Source organism: Prionailurus bengalensis, chromosome E2 (genome assembly GCF_016509475.1).
Source record: "Prionailurus bengalensis isolate Pbe53 chromosome E2, Fcat_Pben_1.1_paternal_pri, whole genome shotgun sequence".
NCBI classification, from domain to species: domain Eukaryota; kingdom Metazoa; phylum Chordata; class Mammalia; order Carnivora; family Felidae; genus Prionailurus; species Prionailurus bengalensis.
This window is the reverse complement of record NC_057352.1, coordinates 6,413,635-6,437,825: the sequence shown is the minus strand read 5'-3', so window position 1 is coordinate 6,437,825 and position 24,191 is coordinate 6,413,635. Positions and strand designations below refer to the sequence as shown.

The window sequence follows — 24,191 nt, the reverse complement described above, 5'->3', positions numbered from 1 at the left end:
CTGCTGCTTATGGTGTCCTGTGTCACAGGTCCTTCCCGCAGTGGGCCATTCGCTTATTTCCTCTGGTCTCCATAAGCTTACTTTTGTTCTCCTGGTCATATTTATGAGTCTGATTTACTCATTTTGGATAAGTGCACATTAAGTTTCATGGATTCATAATAACAGCTTGGCATTTAGTAATACCTACAGGAAGGGCACCTGACCTCATGTCTCTCTTTATTGTTTCAGATAACTTTCATAATATTTTCCATCATTTGAGTTTACTAGAGTTAAAATATGCCATATTTTTCTTGTTTGAATGTAGATTCAGTTGATTACCATGAGTATTTAAATTCACTTGTTTTCCACTTATTTTCTTCTCTACCCACAGCCTGGTGAACACCATTTTACTTTCTGTTTTTGTGAATTGGACTATTTTAGATACTTCACATAAGTGGAGGAAGGACAGAGGAAGAGGGAGAAAGAGAATCTGAAACAGGCTCCAGGCTCTGAGCTGTTAGCACAGAGCCTGACGTGGGGCTTGAACCCATGAACTGTGAGCTCATGACCTGAGCCAAAGTCGGACCCTTAACTGACTGAGCCACTCAGGCGTCCCAAGTGTCTTTTTAAGGCTGAGTAATATTTCATTATGTGTATATACCACATTTTATTTGTGCACTCCTCAATCAGTAGACATTTGAGTTGCTTCTACCTCTTGGTTATTATTTTTTTTATGTTTGTTTATTTATTTTGAGAGGCAGAGCAGGGGAGGGGCAGTGAGAGGGAGAGAGAGAATCCCAAGCAGGTTCTGTGTTGATAGCACGGGGCCCAACGTGGGGCTTGATCTCATGAACTGAGATCATGACCTGAGCCGAAATCAAGAGTCAGACGTTCAACCAACTGAGTCAACCAGGTGCCCTTGGCTATTTTTTTTTTTTAAGTGTATTTATTTTGAGAGACAGAGCAGGGAGGGACAGAGAGAGAGGGAGAGAGAGAATACTAAGCAAACTGTCAGCACAGAGCTCAATGCAAGGGCTCAATCTCGCAAACTGTGAGATCATGACCTGAGCCAAAATCAAGAGTTGGACACTTAACCCACTGAGCCACCCAGGCGCCCCTACCTCTTGGCTATTTTGAATAATGCTTCTGTGAACATGGGTATGCAAACATCTCTTTGAGGTCCTGCTTTCACTTTTTTTGTGTACACGCCCAGAAGTGGAAATGCTAGATTATATGGTATCTTAGTTTGGTGTCCTATAACAAAGTACCATAGAATGGGTGGCTTATTAACAAATTTTATTTCTTACAGTTCTGGAGGCCAGAAGTCTGAAATCAGGGTGCCAGCATGGTTAGGCTCTGAGGAAGACCTTCTGATGGGTTGCAGATGGGTGACTTCTCATTGTCCCCTCCCATAGCAGAAACAGAGAGAGATAGCTCTCTGTGATCTCTCTTGTAAGGACACTGATGATACTCATGAGGGCTCCACCATCATGGACTGGTCACTGCCCATAGGCCCACCGTTGTATTTTGGAAGGTTTCAACATAATGAATTTTAGAGGAACACCAGTGTTTAATCTACAACATTCTGCTCTCACCCCTCTCCCCAAGTTTCATGTACTTCCCATATGCCAAATACATGCATTCTATCCCACCATCCCTACAAGTCAACTCGTTCTAGCATCAGCTCTAAAGTCTGTAGTCCAAAACCTAATCTAAACATCTCTAGATCAGATATGGGTGAGACTTGAGGCAAAAAATCCTCTCCAGCTGTGAACCTGTAGAATGGAGTAATTGTGTACTTCCAGAATATAGTGGTGGGACAGGCATAGGGTAGACAATACCATTCAATAAGCAGAAATGGGGGAGAAGCACAGGTTGATCCCAGGCAAGTCCAAAACCTAGCAAGATCCATGAGCTCTGAAGGCTTGAAAATAATCCTCTTTGCCTCCATGCTCTGCCCTCCAGGCCTGTTGGACAGCAGTCCTGCTGCTAGACCCAGCTCCACCAGGCAGGGTCCCGCACCACCCCCCAGGTTCTACTGAGCAGGGGTTGAAAACCCAGTTTTGTGGGGAGGTCATCTGGCCTGTTGAAAGTGAAGAGGCAGGGGGACCTGGGTGGCTCAGTCGGGCTAGTGTCCAACTTTGGCTCAGGTCATGATCTCGCGGTTTGTGGGTTTGATCCCCGCACTGGGCTCTGCTGTCAACTCGGAGCCTGGAGCCTGGTTGGGATTCTGTGTCTCCCTCTCTCTCTGCCCCTCCCCCACTGTGCTCTGTCTCTCAAAAATACATAAATGTTAAAAAAAAAAAATTAAAAAAAAAAAGAAAGTGAAGAGGCAGGCCCAATCATCTCTGAAGTGCCTTGAGGTCACTCCTCCTTTGTGTTGAAGAATAGAGAAAATTTGCAGAGAAATAGCTTTATGGTTCTGTTCTGTAAAGTCTGGCCGTCTTCCTTTATTCCTTTCCATTTTCTTTCCCTTCACTTCACACCGGCAGTTTTCCTCCTATAGTAGCTGATAAGGTCCATAGTTAACACTCACTAATCTTTTTTTTTTTTTAATTTTTAAACATGAGTATAGTTGACACACAACTTTATATTAGTTTCATGTGTACAGCATAGCGATTCAAGTTTGTGCGTTATGTTGTGCTCACCAATGTAGCTACCATCTGTCACCATACAACATTATCACAGTATCATTGACTGTATTCCTTATGCTGTGCCTTTTATTCTCATGACATTTATTTCATAACTGGAAATTTGTATCTCCCACTCCCCTTCAGTCATTTTGCCCACCTCCCTACTCCCCTCCTCTCGTCAACCATCAGTTCTTATATTTATAGATCTGATTCTACTTTTTGTTTTATTTTTAAAAGGGACAGAAGACATGAATAGGCATTTTCCCAAAGGCCAACAGACACATGGAAAGATGCTCACCACCACTCATTATCAGGGAATTGCAAGTCAAAACCACAATGAGCTATCATCTTAAATTTGTCAGAATGGCTAAAATCAAAGATGAGAAATAACAAGTGCTGATGAAAATGTAGAGGAAAAGGAACCTTGTGCACTGTTGGTGGCAGTGTAAATTGGTACAGCCACTCTGGAAAGCAGTATGGAGATTCCTCAAAATATTAAAAATAGAAATACCGTATGATCCAATAATTCTACTACTAGGTATTTACCCAAAGCAAATGAAAACACTAGTTTGAAAAGATTACGAACGCACCCCTATGTTCATTGCAGCATTATTTACTGGCCAAGACAGGGAAGCAACCTAAGGGTCCGTTAATACACAAATGGATAAGGAAGATGTGGTATTTTAGAGTGGAATGTTACACGGCCATAAAAAAGGATGGTATTGTGCCATGTACAACAACGTGGATGGGCCTAGAATGTATTATGCCAAGTGAAGTAAATTAGACTGAGAAATACCTCATAAGATTTCACATACACGTGGAATCTGAAAAACGCTGCAAAACACACTCATTCTGATCTTATCAAACAGCTTGGCCATACCCTATTCCTTTTTTTTTTTTTTTAATATAATTTATTGTCGGGTTGGCTAACATACAGTGTATACAGTGTGCTCTTGGTTTTGGGGGTAGATTCCCATGATTCATCACTTACATACAACACCCAGTGCTCATCGCAACAAGTGCCCTCCTCAGTGCCCCTCACTCATTTTCCCCTCCCACCCCATCAACCCTCAGTTTGTTCTCTGTATTTAAGAGCCTCTTATGGTTTGCCTCCCTTCCTCTCTGTTTGTAACTATTTTTTCCCCTTCCCTTCCCCCATGGTCTTAAGTTTCTCAAGTTCCCCATATGAGTGAAAACATATGGTATATGTCTTTCTCTGACTGACTTATTTCACTTAGCGTAATACCCTCCAGTTCCATCCACGTTGCTGCAAATGGCAGGATTTCCTTCTTTCTCATTGCGAAGTAGTATTCCATTGTATATATCAAACCACATCTTCTTTATCCACTCATCAGTTGATGGACATTTAGGCTCTTTCCATAATTTGGATCTTGTTGAAAGCACTGCTGTAAACATTGGGATACATGTGCCCCTACGAATCAGCACTCCTGTATCCTTTGGATAAATTCCTAGTAGTGCTATTGCTGGCTTGTGGGTAGTTCTGGTTTTAATTTTTTGAGGAACCTACACACTGTTTTTCCAGAGTGGCTGCACCAGTTTGCATTCCCACCAACAGTCCAAGAGGGATCCCCTTTCTCCACATCCTCGCCAGCACCTGTTGTTTCCTGAGTTGTTAATTTTAGCCACTCTTGAGTGGTGTAAGGTGGTATCTCAGTGTGGTTTGACTTGTATTTCCCTGATGATGAGTGACGTTGACCATCTTTTCATTTGTCTGTTGGCCATCTGGTTGTCTCTTTTGGAAAAGTGTCTGTTCATGTCTTCTGCCCATTTCTTCAGTGGATTATTTGTTTTTCAGGTGTTGAGTTGGTAAGTTCTTTATAAATTTTGGATACTGGCCCTTTATCCGATATGTCATTTGCAAATATCTTTTCCCATTCCATTGGTTGCCTTTTAGTTTTGTTGATTGTTCCCTCTGCAGTGCAGAAGCTTTTTATCTTCATGAGGTCCCAATAGTTCATTTTTGCTTTTAATTTCCTTGCCTTTGGAGATGTGTTGAGCAAGATATTGCTGCAGCTTATGTCAAAAAGGTTGTTGCCTGTTTTCTCCTCTAAGGTTTTTGATGGTTTCCTGTCTCACGTTTAAGTCTTTCATCCATTTTGAGTTTATTTTTGTGTGTGGTGTGAGAAAGTGGTCTAGTTTCATTCTTCTGCATTTTGCCATCCAGTTCTCCCAGCACCATTTGCTAAACAGACTGTCTTTTTTCCATTGGATCCTCTTTCCTGCTTTGCCAAAGATTAATTGGCCATACATCTGTGGGTCCAATTCTGGGTTCTCTATTCTATTCCATTGGTCTATGTGTCTGTTTTTGTGCCAGTACCATACTGTCTTGATGATTACAGCTTTGTAGTAGAGGCTAAAGTCTGGGATTGTGATGCCTCCCACTTTGATTTTCTTGTTCAACATTCCTTTGGCTATTCGGGGTCTTTTGGGCCACACCCTTTTCTCTTCCAAACATGGTTTCTCCTTTTTTGCAAAATGGTTAGGCTGGGAATTTTCAAAATCTTGAAGTTCTATAGTCTCTTTTTGCTTGATAATTTTATCTTCAAGTTATTTCTTTGGTCTTGTTTAACCATTAGCAGTCAGGAGGAACCAAGCGTCTTGGCTTAGAAATCTCAGCTGAAGAGCAATGGCATTGCTTGCAAGTTCTACTTTCCACAAGACAGTAGAGCATGAATGCAGTTCGGCCAAGAGAACTGTGTTCAGCTCTCTTCTTTTTGTCTTGGAGCCTATACCAGAATCACATTTAAAATTCCCTTTGTGGGGCACCTCAGGTGAGCCGACTTCGGCTCAGGTCACGATCTCACGGTTGGTGAGTTCGAGCCCCGCGTCGGGCTCTGGGCTGATGGCTCAGAGCCTGGAGCCTGCTTCCGATTCTGTGTCTCCCTCTCTCTCTGCCCCTCCCCCGTTCATGCTCTGTCTCTCTCTGTCCCAAAAATAAATAAACGTTAAAAAAATTTAAAAAAATAAAATAAATAAAATTCCCTTTGTGACATTCTCAGCTTCCAGCATGCACCTTTACCCGTGACCCAGTTCACAGCCACATCCCCATTTTTAGGTATTTGTTGCAGAAGCTCCCTACTTCTCACGATCAAGACAATTTTCTTTCTTAGTCTGTTCAGGCTCTTGTAACAAAATACCAAAAACTGGGTGGCTTACAACAGTTGTTCCATTTGTTTTGCACAGTGCTGGAGATGGGAAGTCAAAGTTCAGGGTGCCAGCATGCTTGGGTTCTGGTGAGGACCCCCTTCCTGACCACAAGCTGCTGCTGACTGCTTGTATCTTCACATGATACTAGAAAGAGCTGGCTGTCTGGCCTCTTGTAATGGCACTAATCCCATTTATGTGGGCTCCATCCTGATGACTTCATTACTTCCCAAAGCCACCACCTTCAAATATATCACCTTGGGGATTAGATTTTAACATAGAAATTTTAGGGGGCACATTCAGCTCACAGTGTATGGTAATTTAATTTTTAATTTTCAAGTAACTGTCCTGATATTTTCCATCTACATTTTACTTGCTGATGAACATTGCATAAGAATTCCCATTTTTCCCCATCTTCGCTAACACTTAGTATTTTCTGTTTCTTCGATAGTAGCTATCCTAATGAGTGTGAGTGATAATCTCATTGCGGTTTAGATTTGCATTTCTCTAATGGTCAGTGATACTGAACATCATTTCATAAGTTTGTTGGCCATTTGTATATCATCTGTGGAGAAATGTTGGTTCCAAAGTCCTTTGCCCATTATTTAATCAGAATATTTGTGGGTTCTGTTTTTGTTGAGCTGTAGGAGTTTGTGATATTGTGATTCATAATAAGAAATCTGTTTGGTCTTCATTCGTGTTTCTTGCACAGAACTTCTAAAACCCTTGGAATTTCCTGAGCAATAAGAGCAATGGGAGCATCTTTTTTTTTTAATTTTTTTTTTTTTTTACATTTATTTATTTTTGAGAGACAGAGACAGAACACGAGTGGGGGAGGGGCGTAGTGTCAGGGAGACACAGAATCTGAAGCAGGCTCCAGGCTCTGAGCTGTCAGTACAGAGCCCGACGTGGGACTCAAACTCAGACCGCGAGATCATGACCTGAGCCAAAGTCGGATGCTTAACCGACTGCGCCACCCAGGCTCCCCACAATGGAAGCATCTTTGATCATAATTTGGTCTCTCGTCAATTCCTGAAATTGCTCAGGAGCCATAAAGATGAAATGGGTGTCTTGTTCTTCATAAGTCACCTCTCAAGCACAACCTAGTTTATGCTAATGAGGTGACTTTTGGAAATCCTGTAAAGATGGGGGGCTTTTTGCCAGGGGACACAGCCAAGTGATTGGAGGGTTGGAACTTTCAGTCCATCCCTGGACTTCTGGGAGAGGAAAGGGGCTGGAGATGGAGTTCAGCCAGCAGTGATCAGTGATTTAATCGATAATGCCTCTATAATGGAGCCTCCATAAAAACTCAAAAGGAGAGAGGTCAGAGAGCTTCTGGGCTGGTGACCAAGAGGAAATTTGTGGAGAGTGACCCACGTGGAGAGGACTCTGCACCCTTTCCTCTTGCCTTGCCCTACGTGTTCCAGAGTTACATCCTCTCGTGATGAACCAGTAATCTAGTAGGTAAAATGTTTCTTTGAGTTCTTTGAGCCAATCTAGCAAGTCAGACCCAAGGAGGGGGTTCATTGGAACTTCACATCTATAGCTGGTCCGTCAGAAGCCTAGGTGTGACAACTTGGATTTACCATTAGCATCTGAAGTGGAGGCGGGTCATGTAGGACTCAGCCCTTAACTTGTGGGACCTCCAAATAGATAACATCAGGCTTGAGTTGAATTGTCAGAACTGAGTCAGTATTGTAGGATACCTAGCTGCTGTCAGAGCATTGTTTTTTGGTATGGGGACCTCCCCACTCCCAGACCACGCACTGTGGAACTATACCCCTTTAGAGTTCTTATTTATTCTTAATACCAACCTATTATCAGATATATGATTTGCACATCTTTTCTTGTGCTCCATAGGTTGGCTTTAAGCTTTTGATTTGTGTCCTTTGGTGTGCAGGAGTTTTTGATTTTGATGTAGTCAGTTTATCCTATTGTACTTTTGTTGCCTGTGCTTTGGTGTTATATCTGGTAAATTATTGCAAAAAGTAATGTCATGAAGCTTTTCCTCTGTTTTCTACTAGGAATTTTTATTTTATTTTATTTTATTTTATTTTATTTTATTTTATTTTATTTTATTTTATTTTTATTTTATTATTTTAATTTTATTTTGTCAGTTATTTAAATTGTTAGTTTAGTTAACATGCAGTGAAGTCCTGGCTTCAGGAGTAGATTCCTGTGATTCATCACTTACATACAACATCCAGTGCTTCTCCCAACAAGTGCCCTCCTCCATGCCTATCACCCACCTCCCCCGCTCCCCCCAGTCCTCCACCCCCTTCAACCCACAGCTTGATCTCTGTATTTAAGGGTCTCTTATGGTTTGCCTCCCTCTCTGTTTGTAAGTTATTTTTCCTTCCCTTCCCCCTTTCTGTTTAGTTTTTCAAATTCCACATATGAGTGAAATCATATATCTGTTTTTCTCTGACTTATTTCACTTAGCATAATACCCTCCAGTTCCATCCATGTAGTTGCAAATGACAAGATTTCATTCTTTTTCATTGCCAAGGAGTATTCCATTGCGTGTATATATATATATATATGTGTATATATATATATATATATGTATATATATATGTATATATATATATATATATATATATATATATATATATATATATACACCACATCTTCTTTATCCCTTCTTCAGTTGATGGACATTTGGGCTCTTTCCATAATTTGGCTATTGTTGATAGTGCTGCTGTAAACATTGGGGTACATGTGCTCCTATGAATCAGCACTCCTGTATTCTGGGTCGTAGGGTAATTCTATTTTTAATTTTTTGAGCAACCTCCACTTTGTGTTCCAGAGTGGCTGCACCAGTTTGCATTCCCACCAACAGTGAAAGTGGGTTCCCCTTTTTCCACATCCTCACCAACATCTGTTATTGCCTCAGTTGTTAATTTTAGCCACTCTGACTGGTGTGAGGTGGTATCTCAATGTGGTTTTTATATTTCCCTGGTGATGAGTGATGTTGAGCATCTTTTCATGTGTCTGCCATCTGGATGTCTTCTTTGGAAAAGTATCTATTTATGTCTTCTGCCCATTTCTTCACTGGATTATTTGTTTTTTGAGTGTTGAGTTTGGTAAGTTCTTGATAGATTTTGGATACTATCCCTTTATCCTATATGTTATTTGCAAATATCTTCTCCTATTCCATCAGTTGCCTTTTAGTTTTGATGATTGTTTTCTTTGTTGTGCAGAAGATTTTTATCTTGATGAGGTCCCAGTTCATATTCTTTTTATTTCCCTTGTCTTTGGAGACATGTCAAGTAAGAAGTTGCTGTGGTCGAGGCCAAAGAGGTTGCTGCCTGTTTTCCTCTAGGATTTTGATGGTCTCCTGTCTCACGTTTAGGTCTTTCATCCAATTTGAATTTATTTTTGTGTATGATGTGAGAAAGTGGTCTGGTTTCATTCTTCGGCATGTTGCTGTCTACTTCTCTGAGCACCATTTGCTAAAGAGACTGCCTTTTTTCCACTGGATACTCTTTCCTGCTTTGTTGAAGATTAGTTGGCCATATTTTTGTGGGTCCATTTCTCGGTTCTCTATTTTATTCCATTGGTCTATGTGTCTGTTTTTGTGCCAATACCATGCTGTCTTGATGATTACATCTTTGTAATCTAAAGTGTGGGATTATGGTGCCTCCTGCTTTGATTTTTCTTTTCAACAATACTTTGGCTATTCGGGGTCTTTTTTGGTTCCATACAAATTTTAGGATTGTTTGTTCTAACTCTGTGAAGAATACTGGTCGTATTTTGATTTGGATTGCATTGAATTTGTAGATTGCTTTGGATAGTATGGACATTTTAACAATATTTGTTCTTCCAATCCTTGAGCATGGAATGTTTTTCCGTTTCTTTGTGTCTTCTTCAATTTCTATCATGAGCTTTCTATAGTTTTCAATGTACAGATCTTTTATCTGTTTGGTTAGGTTTATTCCTAGTTCTTTTGTGGGTTTTGGTGTAATTGTAAATAGGATCTATTCCTTGATTCCTCTTTCTGCTGCTTTATTATTGGTGTATAGAAATGCAACTGATTTCTGTACACTAATTTTATATCCTGCAACTTTGCTGAATTCATGTATCAATTCTAGCAGTTTTTTGGAGTTTTTTGGGTTTTCTATGTAGAGTATCATGTCATGTCCGAAAAGTGAACGTTTGGTCTTCTTTGCCAATGTGGATGCCTTTTTTATTTCATTTTGTTGTCTGATTGCTGAGGCTAGGACTTTCCAACCCTATGTTAAACAACAGTGGTGAGAGTGGACATCCCTGTTGTGTTCCTGACTTGGGAAAGTTCTCAATTTTTCCCAACTGAGGAGGATATTAGCTGTTTGACTTTATTTATGGCTTTTATGATGTTAAGGTATGTTCCTTCTATCCTGACTTTCTTGAGGGTTTTTATTAAGAAAGGATACTATATTTTGTCAAATGCTTTTTCTGCATCTTTTGACAGAATCATATGGTTCTTATCCTTTCTTCTATTAATGTGATATATCACGTTGATTGATTTGTGAATATTGAACCAGCCTTGCAGCCAGCAATGAATCCCACTTGATCATGCTATCAATTCTTTTAATGTACTGTTGAATTCAATTTGCTAATACCTTGTTGAGAACTTTTGCATCCGTGTTCATCAGGAATATTGGCCAGTCATTCACCTTTTTAGTGGGTTCTTTGGTAGGAATCGAGGTAATGCTGGCTTCATAGAATGAGTCTGGAAGCTTGCCTTCCATTTCTATTTTTTGGAACAGCTTGAGAAGAATAGCATTAACTCTGGTTTAAATGTCTGGTAGAATTCCCCTGGGAAGCCATCTGGCCCAGGACTCTTATTTGTTGGGAGATTTTTGATAACCGATTCAATTTCTTTGCTTCTTATGGTTTGTTCAGATTTTCTGTTTATTCCCATTTGAGTTTTGGTAGTATATGAGTGTCTAGGAATTTGTGCATTTCTTCCAGATCATCCATTTAGTTGGCATATAATTTTCCATAGTATTCTGTAATAATTGTTTTCATTTTTGTGGTGTTGGTTGTAATCTCTCCTCTTTCATTCGTGATTTTATCTATTTGGGTCCTCTGTTTTCTTTTTGAGAAGTTTGGCTAGGGGGTTATCAGGTTTTTTATATACATTACTATTATTTTTTTTCAATTTTGTTTATTCTTTCAAAAAACCAGCTCTTAGATTCATTGATGTGTTTTACTGGTTGTTGTTGTTGTTGTTGTTGTTGTTGTTTTCCATTCTATATTGTTTATTTCTGTTCTATTTTATTTCTTCTGCTGGCTTTGGGTTTTCTTTGCTGCTTTCTAGTTCCTTTAGGTGTGAGGTTAGGTTCTGTATTTGGGACTTTTCTTAGATAGGTCTGTACTGCAATGTATTTTCCTCTTAGGATGGCCTTGCTGCATCCCAAAGGGTTTGTACTGTCCTTCTTTCATTTTCATTTGCTTCCATATATTTTTAAATTTCTTCTTTAATTTCCTGGTTGACCTGTTCATTCTTTGGTAGGAGGTTCTTTAACCTTCATGTATTTGGGGGCTTTCCAATTTTTTTCTTGTGGTTGATTTCAAGTTTCATAGCGTGATCTGAAAATATTCATGGTATGATCTCAATCTTTTTATACTTGTTGAAGGCTGTTTTGTGATCAGTATGTGATCTATTTTTGAGAATGTGCCATGTGCACTCGAGAAGAATGTGTATTCTGCTTTAGAATCAAAAGTTCTGAATATATCTGTTAAGTTCATCTAGTCCAATGTGTCATTCAGAGCCACTGTTTCCTTATTGATTTTCTGCCTAGATGATCTGTCCATTGTTGCAAGTGGAATATTAAAGTCCCCTACAATCACGATATTATTATCTATATATTTATTCATGTTTGTGATTAATTGATTTGTATACTTGGATGCTTTCACATTGGGGACATAAACATTTACAATTGTTAGCTCTTCTTGATGGATAGACCCCTTAATGATGATACAATGCCCTTCTTCATCTCTTGTTACAGTCTTTGTTTTAAAATCCAATTTGTTTGATATAAATATGGCGACCCTGGCTTTCTTTTGACGTCCAGTAGCATGATAGATGGTTCTCCACCCCCTCGCTTTCAATCTGCAGATGTCCTGAGGTCTAAAATGAGTCTCTAGTAGGCAGCATATAGATGGATCTTGCTTTTTTCTTTTTTAATCCATTCTGATACCCTATGTCTTTTGATTGGGGCATTTAGTGCATTTGCATTGAGAGTAATTATTGAAAGATATGGATTTAGTGTCATTATGTGTTCTGTAGGTTTCATGCTTGTGATGATGTCTCTGGTGCTTTGTAGTCTTTGCTGCTTTCCATTCACAGAGTTCCCCTTACGATCTCCTGCAGGGCTGGTTTAGTGGTCATGGACTCCTTTAGTTTTGTTTGGGAAAGCCTTTATCTCCTTCTATTCTGAATGACAGCCTTGCTGGATTCTTGGCTGCATATTTTTCCTATTCACATTGAATATTTCCTGCCACTTCCTTCTGGTCTGCCAGGTTGCAGTGGACAGGTCCGCTACTACCCTTTTGTGTCTACCCTTGTAGGTTAAGGCCCAGAATTCTCTCTCTGTCTTTGTATTTTGCCAGTTTCACTATGAAATGTCATGGTGTTAACTTGTTTTTTATTTTGAAGGGAGTTCCCTATGCCTCCTGGACTTGGATGTCTTTTTGTTTCCCCAGATTAGGGAAGTTGTCAGCTATGGTTTGTTCAAATAAACCTTCTGCTCCTTTGTCTGTCTCTTCCTCTTCTGGAACTCCTATGATACAGGTATTATTTTATTTTATTGAATCACTTAGGTCCCTAATTCTCCTCTCGTGGTCTAGTAATTTCTTTTCCCTCTTTTTTTCAGCTCTGTCATTTTCCATAATTTTACCTTGTATCTCACTTATTCTCTCATCTGCTCCTTCATCCTTGCTGTCACTGCATCTAGTTTATTTTGCATCTCATTTACAACATATCTTAATTCATCATGACTATTTCATAGGTCTTTGATCTAGGCAGCAATAGATACTCTGCTGTCTTCTATGTGTTTTTCAAGCCCAGCTATTAGTTTTATGGCTGTTATTCTAAATTCTTGGTCAGATATATTGTTTATATCCAGTTTGAGCAATTCTCTATCCTTTATTCCTGGAAATTCTTTTGAGGAGAATTCTTCCATTTTGTCATTTTGGGTCACTTTCTGTCTTTTACATCTTTCAATGGCTTGTTATGTGTCCTGCACCTGCAAGTACTACCATATTAGAAAGGAGTCATATACTGTCCAGGACCTGGCACTTCAGCAAGTGTTTCTGGGGTATGTTGTGTCTACTCTGTTGTTACATCTTTGGCTGTTCTATCCCACTGCTTGGAGTGGTGGATTGTTTGGACCTTCCACCAGGTGTGCTTTGATTTGTTTGTTGAAGTAACCCAGAAAAAAGGAAAAAAAAAGAGCACGTGAACCTTATCCCATACAAAGAGAGAAATGAAAGGGGCGGGGGAAAAAAAAAGGCAAGGCAGAGAATCAAAGAAACTATAAGGCTTAATCCAGAGAGAGAGGAAAATAAAGAAGAAAGAGATACAGAAAAGGTGTAAAAAGAATAGAATAAAAATGCCTGGTTAAACAAATGAACACCTAGAACAGAAAGAAAAAAAGGATATGTGTGTGTGTGTGTGTGTGTGTGTGTGTATGTACTTATATGTATATACACTTTTATGTGTAAACACATGCACATATATATGTGTATGTAAATATATAAAAAATAAGAATTGACCAAAAATGAAAGCAGAAACTATAAGCCTGATTCCAAAGGGAAGAAAAAAAAATCAGAGGGTATAAAGTAAAAGAAGGGAAGAGAGAAGGAAAGAAAAGAAAAAAAAAAGAATATTTAAAACAAACTAGACTAACCTATAAAACCACAGGACAGTTGTCTGTTGGTGCCTGGGATCAGTGGCTATGCTGATCTCGAGGATGGACTATCTGGTTTGGTTAGTGTCGGCCCTACTCTGGTAGAAAAGCCGTTATCAGGCATGGAGGGGTGGGGTTTGGTGCAATTGGGTCCTGCCTCCACTGGAGGCCTCTGTCCTGTTCCCTGAAACTCCATTGTGTTGGTGATGGGGTGGAAATGGTGACACCCAATTCTCTCCTCCCCAGACTGGATGTTTCAAACCATGCTAGTCAGGCAGCCCTCATAGGGTAGCATGGGCAGTCTGCCTGCCCCGCTCCACAGTCCTGTGCACCTCCTAGGCTCTCAGCTGGGATGAAAACCTGGTGACTGAAAGGATCCTGTACCACGTGGACCTGTTCTGGGGTAATACCATCCAGGCACCCCTAGAATATTTTATTTATTACTGTTTATTGTGATTTACGATGATGATCTTTTATCATGTTTTATGCAATAGAACTGACATGCATCACTTGTGAATAGTGTGAAATGCCTATTCTTCATGGGTACAGATAATTTTATAACAGGTATTTATAAAATTTAGTTTGGTAAACATTGTTTTATTAAATTCTTCATTTTCTCAATGCTATATTTATTTTGGAATTCTGGATTCTCATTTATTTAGATTATCCATCAGATAAGCTTGGTTTGGATTACTTACCATTGTAATATACTATCTGTCCTGCAGCATTTATTTATATGACGTATACAGAAATTATGTATAATACTTTTTTCTCATCGGTTATGAGAAATGTATTTACTGCCAATTGGTATGTGCTTTGGGGTCATGGTGGAAAAATACTGTATCTTAGAACATGTGTGGACAAGGATGTGGAGAAAAAGGAACCCTTTTGTACTGTTGGTGTGAATGCAAATTGGTACAGCCACTGTGGAAAAGAGTATGAAGGTTCCTCAGAAAGTTAAAAATAGAGCTACCTGGGGTGCCTGGGTGCCTCAGTCAGTTGAGTGTGCGACTTTGGCTCAGGTCACGATCTCATGGTTTGTGGGTTTGAGTCCCATCTTAGACTGGGCTTTGCACTGACAACTCAGCCTGAAGCCTGCTTCCTATTCTTTGTATCTCTCTCCCTCTCCCCCTCCTCTGCTGGTACTCCATGACTCAAAAATGATTAAACGTTAAAAAAAAAAAAAGCTATCATACAATCGCATTATCACACTAGTGGGTATTTACCCAAACATTACAAAAATACTAATTCAGAGGGATACATGTACCCCTATGTCAGTAGCATTATTTACAATAGCCAAATCATGGCAGCAGCCCAGGTGTCCATTGGTAGATGAATGGGTAAAGAATATGTGGTATATATATATACAATGGCATATTATTCAGCCATAAAAGAATGAAATCTTGCCATTTACAACTACATGGATGGAGCTAGACAGTATAATGCTCAATGAAATAAGTCTGTCAGAGAAAGACAACCATATGATTTCACTCGTATGTGGAATTTAAGAAAGAAAGCAAACAAGCAAAGGGAAAAAAGAAAAGACAAACCAAGAAACACTTTTTTTTAAAGCTTATTTATTTTAAGAGAGAGAGAGAATCCCAGGCACACTCCACACTGTCCGTGCAGAGCCCGATGCAGGGCTCAAACTCACAAACCATGAGATCATGACCTGAGCTGAAGCCAGGCACTTAACCCACCGAGCCACCCAGGCACCCCAAGAAACAGACTCTTAACTATAGAGAACAAACCGATGGCACCAGAGGGGAGGTAGGTGGGCCATGGTTCAAGAGGTGATGAAGACGAAGGAGCATACGTGCCCTGATGAGCCCTGGGCCATGTGTGGAAGTGCTGAGTCACTTTATTGTACCCCTGAAATTAACAGAACACTGTATGTTAACTATACTGGAATTTAAAAGGAAAGAAAAATACCCTTTCTTTGAGAGCTAACATAATTTTGTACAGTGTGAGTGTTTTTGTCATTGGGTATTTGAAACCAGGCTATCCTGAGATTAATTTGTATTACAGATGAGCACTCTTTAGTAAAAAATCCTGTTCCTTTAGGTATTCCTAAAATTTTGGAGATCATGGAAAAGTTTTATGACTGTGGTCAGTACAAGTATTACTTTTATTGTTATATGTTGAGAATATAACATTACATTTGTTTGCAAACTGTAATTAAGAGGATACCTCTGGCTCTTTATATTTTGTAGATGTTTCTCCTACACACGTGATCAAGAAATTACAACCAAAGGAGTATAGTAATACAGGAGAAGTATTCCAGGCAATGATGTTGGAAAGACACAAAGGCCACGAAATCAAAGATTTTGCTTCAGGGAAATCCAGAAAAATGTGCATGACTTTGAGTGGCCGTGGAGAGACGATGAAACAAATTAGAGACATGCCTGTAACCCGTAAATACAGTCTCACTGATAGAAGAGATCAATCTGGTACAAGGGATGCAGGAAACAAGCCTGTTGTAAATAGGCCTGGATTAAGCTTTCAGGATGAATGGCACGTGTTTCATACTGAAGGGAAAATGTATGAATGTAATCAAGTTGATAAGCGTGTCAACACTGGTTCCTCAGTTTCACCACTTCAAGAAATTTCTCCTAGTGTCCAAACCAACATTTCTAATAAACATGGGAGTGATTTTATTCAGCCTTCGACACTAACACATGATGAGAAATCACATGGGGAAAAACCTTACAAATGTCATGACTGTGGCAAAACCTTTAATCAGGGTTCACACCTCAGCATACATCAGATAATTCATAGAGGAAAGAAACCATATAAATGTCATGTATGTGAAAAGCTCTTCAGTCAAAATTCACACCTTGCAAATCACCAGAGAATACACGCTGGACAGAAACCTTACAAATGTAACGGGTGTGGCAAAGCCTTTAGTGTACGTTCAAGCCTAACAAACCATCAGCTAATCCATACTGGAGAGAAACCTTACCAATGTAGTGAATGTGGCAAGGCTTTTTGCCAGAGTTCAAAACTGGTGAAACATCACAGAATTCATAGCAGAGAGAAACCACACAAATGTAATGAGTGTGGTAAAGCTTTTATCCAAAGTTCAAACCTGGTTGACCATCAGAAAAGTCATACTGGAGAGAAACCATTTAAATGTATTGAATGTGGCAAGGCCTTCAGGATTCACCAGAGAATTCATGCTGGAAAGAAACCTTTCAAATGCCATGTGTGGCAAAGCCTTTACTCAGGGCTCACACCTCACTAAACATCAGATAATCCATACTGGAGAGAAACCTTACGGATGTAATGAATGTGGCAAAGCCTTTACCAAGCGTTCACACCCTAGGCATCATGGGAGAAATTATACTGGAGAGAAGTCATATCCATGTGTTGAATGTGGCAAAACCTTTCGGTAATGGTCTGACATCGGGATTCACCAAAGAATTCATGCTGGACAGAAACCTTTCAAATGTAATGAGTATGGAAAAGCCTTTACTCAAGGCTCACACCTCAGTACACATCAAATAATCCATACCAGAGAGAAACTTTACAAGTGTAATGAGTGTGGCAAGGTCTTCAGTCAAAATTCCCACCTTATAAATCCCCGGAGAATCCATACAGGTGAGAGACCTTTCAAATGTAAGGAGTGTGGCAAATCCTTCAGCATCCATGCAAGCTTAAATAAACATCAGGTAATTCATACGGGCGAGAGACCTTACAAATGTAATGAGTGTGGCAAGGCTTTTATCACGGGCTCACACCTTAGACTTCATGAGAAAATTCATTCTGGAGAAAAAACATACAAATGTATTGAATGTGGCAAGGCTTTTAGACAATGGTCTGACCTGAGGATTCACCAAAGAATTCATCCTGGAGAGAAACCTTACAAATGCCATGAGAGTGGCAAAGCCTTTACTCGAGGCTCACCCCTCACCAGTCATCAGATAATCCATAGTGGAGAGAGCCTTATAAATGTACTGAATGTGGCAAGGCTTTTAGGTATTGCCTTAAACTCAGGGTTCACCAAATCATTCATATTTACAAATGCAACAAATGTGGCAATGTTTTAAATTAGTACTCTTCACTGGATATGAGTAAATATCCTGGAGAGAAACCACACAGATGTAATGTGTGTGACAAGGATTTTACCCAAAGATCAAAAGTTCGGGAACATACTAGAGCATATACCTTATAAATGCAATGAGTGTGGCAAAGCTCTTAGCTTGAGTTCCAAGTATTTTGCAACAAGAGTCGATGTTGAAAGGAAACCATGTAAGTGTTTGTGGCAGAGCCATTATCCAGTCCTTGCAGAGAAATCACAGAAAACTAATGTGCATGCTAAGGCTTTTGCCCCAAGGCCAAAACATCAGAGGATTTATATTGAAGAGCCACCTTACAAATGGAAATAATGTCATAAGGCTTTCATTAAGTGCTCACACCTTTGGAGTAATGAGAGAATTTACGCAGGGAAACTATACCAAATATGCTGAATGTGGAGATACCTTTAAGAAACTGTGTGTCCTTAGGATTCACCAACAAATTGGTACTGGGGAGATTCCTTGCAAATCCTTACAAATATGATAAGTATTTTGACCAATTCACGGAACAGACCACACATTAGAGAATCCAGGCATAATTGGATCCGACTGGAATAACTAGGACTTTAGAACTCGCAGATTAACCTGAAATGTTCCACACTGCATGATAATTATGTCAAAAATTGTTAAAACTCCTATATCATGGGAACAAGGACATGTGTGGAAGTAGCTCATGATTTTCTGTGTATAAGATACTTACCTGAGTTTTCTTGAAAAGGCTATATTTTATGAGTTTGAGTTACATTTTATTTATGAGTTTCACCCTCAAGTTTGAAATCTGTTGATCTTAAGCCTTTCCTGATGGTCTCTGAGGAGCAGTCATAAGATGAAGGGGCCTACTTCATTGTGTGTGACCCATTCATATCCGTGTTCCCTGGAACAGCAAGGACACGGAGTTGTCAGATTCAATTTTGTGTGAATTTGCATGGGGTAGGGGCAGAGAATAATGCAAAATCACCCTTGAAGTTGTCATGCGTGTTATGATCAGGGCACTCTCTTCTCTAGATGAGTTACAGGGACCTTTTCATGAGATGATGGTGATAGTTTGTTTGCTAGGGACGGATTATGTGGTAGAAACAATGCAGGGGAAGATAGTAATAGCTGTGCTATACTATCAATGACAAACTGATGGATCATTAATGCCATTTCCCTTTTCTTGGAAAATGAAGAGAGCAGTTATCTGAGAGGGCAGTTGAATCCAGAGAACCAGAACAGTATGTTCATGATTCATAGTTAACTCCTGCCATTACATTTTGCTACTATTTTCTGCAGGATGTATCACAAGTCTCACGTTTTCATTAATAAAGTTTAAATAATTTTTCCCCATAACCCTGAAGGAGTCATGTTCTTTTTCTAACACAGTTTTATCCCACCTCTATAGAGTACTTTGTAACACATGCTAACAACCTTTAGGCTCTCAAGGTTGAAGGAACCTATAATAATTTCCTTCCAGGATAGAATTAAAGAACAGACAGTTTGAGGTTTATATACTTACACTTTGCACTTGAGTTCTTCTCTCCATACTTTGCCGCAGGATATTTATGTAGTTACAATGAAATGCCACGGCAGTGCAAGTTCAAGATTCTGATCCCCTAAAACCTGCCCCCCCATTCATGAATATGCACCATATGATTCTATTTCATGTGTTTTGTGCCCACATAAAACCCATGGTTTCCACCATGATGTAAATAAAGCGAAAATAGGAACATAGTACACATGAAAAATTCGGAAATAAAATAATTTCAGAAATAAGGCCAAAAATAATTGTTTTCAGCTTGGAACAATAAAGAAATAATTTAGAATGAACAATATACAATGGGAACATTTGTTTCATAGTTAAACTAGAAATTTCACATATTCATTGCCTAACACATTTTTTGTTAACTTCCACTTGTGGCCGTCCACTGGAACAGATGGAACCCTAACCAAAGTTGGGTTTGGATATCGAGACTGGTGGTGCCATGCACTAAAAGTGTGATGAGAACACATGTAATTAAGATTTCTAGGGAGAGCACAGACTTCCAAGCTGGTCAAAAAAAAAAAAAAATGGCTTGAGGGAACAGGAAATGGTGAGTGGTTTGGTGTGTTTTGGGTGGTGACTGGGTGGAGCTGGGGGAGGATGCCTTCTGTGGTTTGAACTTTGGGCTGATACCAAAGGAAGCACCAGGCTTTTCTCTCAGCTTGGGCAGGTGGGCAGAACAGATGTGGTGGTGAGGCTTAAAAGGTGTCAGTCATCAGCCACCAAAAAATGGATACTCTTTAGTAATACACTGAATATGTAGTCTTGAAACTCCTGATTTCTTGGTTGGGAAAGACAAACTTTTCTTCATGCTAGTTTGTTACATTCCTTTTCCTTCTGTACACCTGGATTCCATTGTATGATGTGCTTGTTGAAATGCTTATAGAATACTACTGAGATAAATTGCCGTAAGATATTTTTATAATAACTTAATGAAGATCTTTGGAAATGTTTATTAGATCATAAATGTTACTAAACAATTTTATTAGAACAATTTTCCAGAGGATTTTAAAATGTGAATTTCAAAGTATGGTCTTGAGCAATTCATTCCATGGCTCATTTTCAACTGTAGTGAAACTTTTTTTTATACAATTTTCCCTTGCCATTATCTTTTCTTTTTTCTTTTTTTTTTTTTTTAAATTTTTTTTTCAACGTTTATTTATTTTTGGGACAGAGAGAGACAGAGCATGGACGGGGGAGGGGCAGAGAGAGAGGGAGACACAGAATTAGAAACAGGCTCCAGGCTCTGAGCCATCAGCCCAGAGCCCGATGAGGGGCTCAAACTCACGGACCGCGAGATCGTGACCTGGCTGAAGTCGGACGCTTAACCGACTGCGCCACCCAGGCGCCCCGTCATTATCTTTTCTTTCCACACGTTGTGACCCAGATTGTATGTTTCATTTACATTTTTTTCCCAGTTTACACCAAGGGATACATAAGTCAGTGGGTTGTTGGGAGACTCTTGTGACGTGAAAAATGCATATGAGATGGTGACAGGTACAAAGTAGGTGCTAAATCTGAAGAGTTCCTTCAGGTCTTGAGTGAAATAACTTGAAACATCTTAACTGTAGTAGTTGGCTGTGGTCTGGTGCTTGGAAACCAAGTGTGTGGAGGTTAAGGAGCACACAGTGAAGTAAATGAAAAATAATGATGAATAAGATAGAAAGTCCCAGGGGCGCCTGGGTGGCGTAGTTGGTTAAGCGTCCGACTTCAGCCAGGTCACGATCTTGCGGTCCGTGAGTTCGAGCCCCGCGTCAGGCTCTGGGCTGATGGCTCAGAGCCTGGAGCCTGTTTCCGATTCTGTGTCTCCCTCTCTCTCTGCCCCTCCCCCGTTCATGCTCTGTCTCTCTCTGTCCCAAAAATAAATAAACGTTGAAAAAAAAATTTTTTAAAAAGATAGAAAGTCCCGGCGATTCCAACCCCAGTGTCTGAAAAGGAGATGATCTGTATTGCCAGTTGCCTGGAGGCCATTCTGCCATTTTCCAGTGACTGATTCTTGTCTTCAGAGCCACAGGTCCCTGCACTGGAATGTGGGCTCATATTTCTTTTACTTTTTCTTTTCTAAGCAATCATACATGGATTGTTTTTAAGTAGGTTTCATGCCCAGCTCAGAGCCCAATGGACGGCTTGAACTCCTGACCCTGAAATCAAGACCTGAGCTGAGGTCAAAAGTCAGACACCTAACCAACTGAGCCACCCAGGCACCCCGGTATTGTACTTTTAATTTCAGGTTCAAGGTGTAAATTGCTAGTATATAGAAATGCAGTGGATTTTTGCATGCTTCTGTGTTCTGGCACTTTGTAAATTTTCGTTCTTCTAGAAATTTTTGTACGTTCCTTTGTATTTTCTATACATACCACTTCAAAAATATTCCTGTTGATGCTGTGACAAATTACCACAGCCTGAATGACTTTAACAAATCTATTCTCTTACAGTTCCGGAGGCGAAATGTGTAAAATGGATCCATAGCGCCGTGCTCCGTCTGGATATGCCAGGTCAGATTTTGTTTCCTTACCTTCTCATGTCTGGAGGCCACTTATATCCTCTGCCTCATGGTGGTCCCCTTTCTCCCTCTTTAAAGCCAGCAGGATAGCATCTTCAAACTTGTTTACCTCTGTCATCACTTCACCAACCTTTACATAAGTAACTCTACCTGCATCCTTCTTAAAAGTCCCTCGGGACCATATCGCATTTACCAGATCATCCAGGATAATCGCCCACCTCATGATCTTCACCATAGCACATCTGCAGACTCCCTTACGACATTCACAGTAACACCCCCACGTGATAGGCACGAGGACATGGCCATCCTTTGGGATGAGTATGTTATCCAGCCTAACACAACCATGATGGCTTCTGCAAGTAACTACTATTTTATCTTCCTTTTCTCTCGTTATCACTTTTGTTTACTCCTCTTCTGTCACTGACTAGAACTTCTACTAACATGTCAAATATCAGTGTGGAGAGTGGACATCCTTGCCTTGTTTCCAGTCTCTGAAGAAAAGCATCCAGTCTTTCACCATTAGGGATGAAGCTTGCTGTAAGTTTTTTGCAGGTGTTCTTTACTGAGTGTAGGAAATTTCCCTCTGTTCCTAGTTTTCTGAAAGTTTAGATCATAAATAGGTGTTGAATTTTGTCAAATGCTCCTCTGTATCAATTGACAGGATCCTGTGATTTTTCCTGTCCAGCACGTTAACATGATGGCTCATACTGCTGGAATTTGAAACTGCTTTCTGTCCCCCAAATAAACCCATTTGGTCATGGTGTACAATTCTTTCTGTGTATTGCTGACTTCCACTGTTAATAGTTTGCTAAGAATTTTTGCACCTTCGTTTGGGATTTCTTTGGTAGTTATCTCCCCCTGCCTCTTAATGTTTTTGTGTAGTTTGGGTATTATGCTAATACCGGCCTCATACGGTTAGTTGGGTAAAGTATTCACTCTTCTATTTTCTGAGAGACATTGTGTAGAATTCCTTTTAATAATTTGTAGGTTTGATAGAATTGTCTAGTGTTGGTGTTGTGACTTTGTTGTACTAATATTTGTTGAGTCCTAGATGTCAGATGGTGAGCCATGGTTCAACAAGAGATTGTAAGAGAAAGTGAAGTAGAGAAGTTTATTAGTCACAGATCATGGGGGAGCTATTCTGCACACCTATGTGGGTTGTGTGAGGAGATTAAGGCAGGGTATAGGCAGAACTCTTAGGGCAGGACCAAGGGCACATGGCTTTATTAGGGCCCCTCAATGGAATGCTTTAAGGTTCTAGGCTAAGGCTGCAATGGTCAATTCAAACCAAACAGAGCAGGGTTTCGGTAAGCTTTAGGAGGTGTGTGTGTGTGTGGGGGGGTCTTATCTAAAGGGGACAAGGGGAAGATCCTGGGAGATGGGGGAGAATGCTTATCATAGGGATGATTGGGAGAGTCCTATCTTGACATTTGCTTCTGACTGCGTGGGCTCTTACTAGGGTATGTGCTCAAGGGAATGGCTAGTATCAGTTCAAGGTCCCTACAGACCACCTGGCCACACAGAATGGATGGTGAGGCACCAGTATTAGCTAAACTCTCAACATTCACTGTATGTGCCTGGAGGTGTATTTTGGGGAGGCAATTTTAAGATTACAAACTTACTCTGCAATTCAAGTCATTACTATCATTTGTTTCACATGGGTGATTTGTGGTAAGGTGTACCTTTAGAGGAATTGTTCCATTTCACCTAAAGTTTCAAGTATTTGTATGTAGAGTTTTGTATTAATCCCTTACTACCCTGTTGATGTCTCCAGGTTCTGGAGTAATATTCCCTGTTTAATTTGTTTGGAGGAATTTGTGTTTTCTCTTATATTCTTTGGTAGTTTTACTAGTGAGTCATGAACTTTATTGACTTTTTCAGTGAACTGCCTCTTTGTTTTATTTTCTCTCCTGTTTTCCTTGGTTCAATTTTACTTATTTTTGCTCTTGTCTTTATTATTTCCTCTGCTTCATTTGTGGTTTTTTTCTCTTCTGATTTCTTACTGCAGTTTAGATTTTTCTTGGATATTTCCCCTCTTTTCTAGTATAAACATTGAGAACTATCAGTTTCCCTCTCAGTACTGCTTTAGTTGAACCCCACAGATACATGTTGTATTTTCATTTTCTTTCAGCCTGTGTCTTTCCCTTGAGTCTTTGTCTTCTTCCTGTGGATTATTTGGAAGGTATGTTATTCAATTCCCAAGTGTTTGGAGATTTTCCTGTTTTCGGTTTTTGTTTTGTATTTGGATTCCATTGTGGGCAGTGAACATACTCTATGATTCTGTTCTTTTAAATTTGTTGAAGGGTGTCTTAGGACCTAGGATATGATCTGTCTTGGCATATTTTCTTTCTTTCTTTCTTTCTTTCTTTCTTTCTTTCTTTCTTTCTTTCTTTCTTTCTTTCTTTCTTTCTTTTTCTT

General features: G+C 39.8%; 1 pseudogene; it reads left to right on the top strand.

Moving 5' to 3' along the window:
• LOC122495260 overlaps positions 1-19,080 on the top strand; it is a 68,695-nt pseudogene extending 49,615 nt beyond the window's left edge.
• Positions 19,081-24,191: the final 5,111 nt, after the last annotated feature.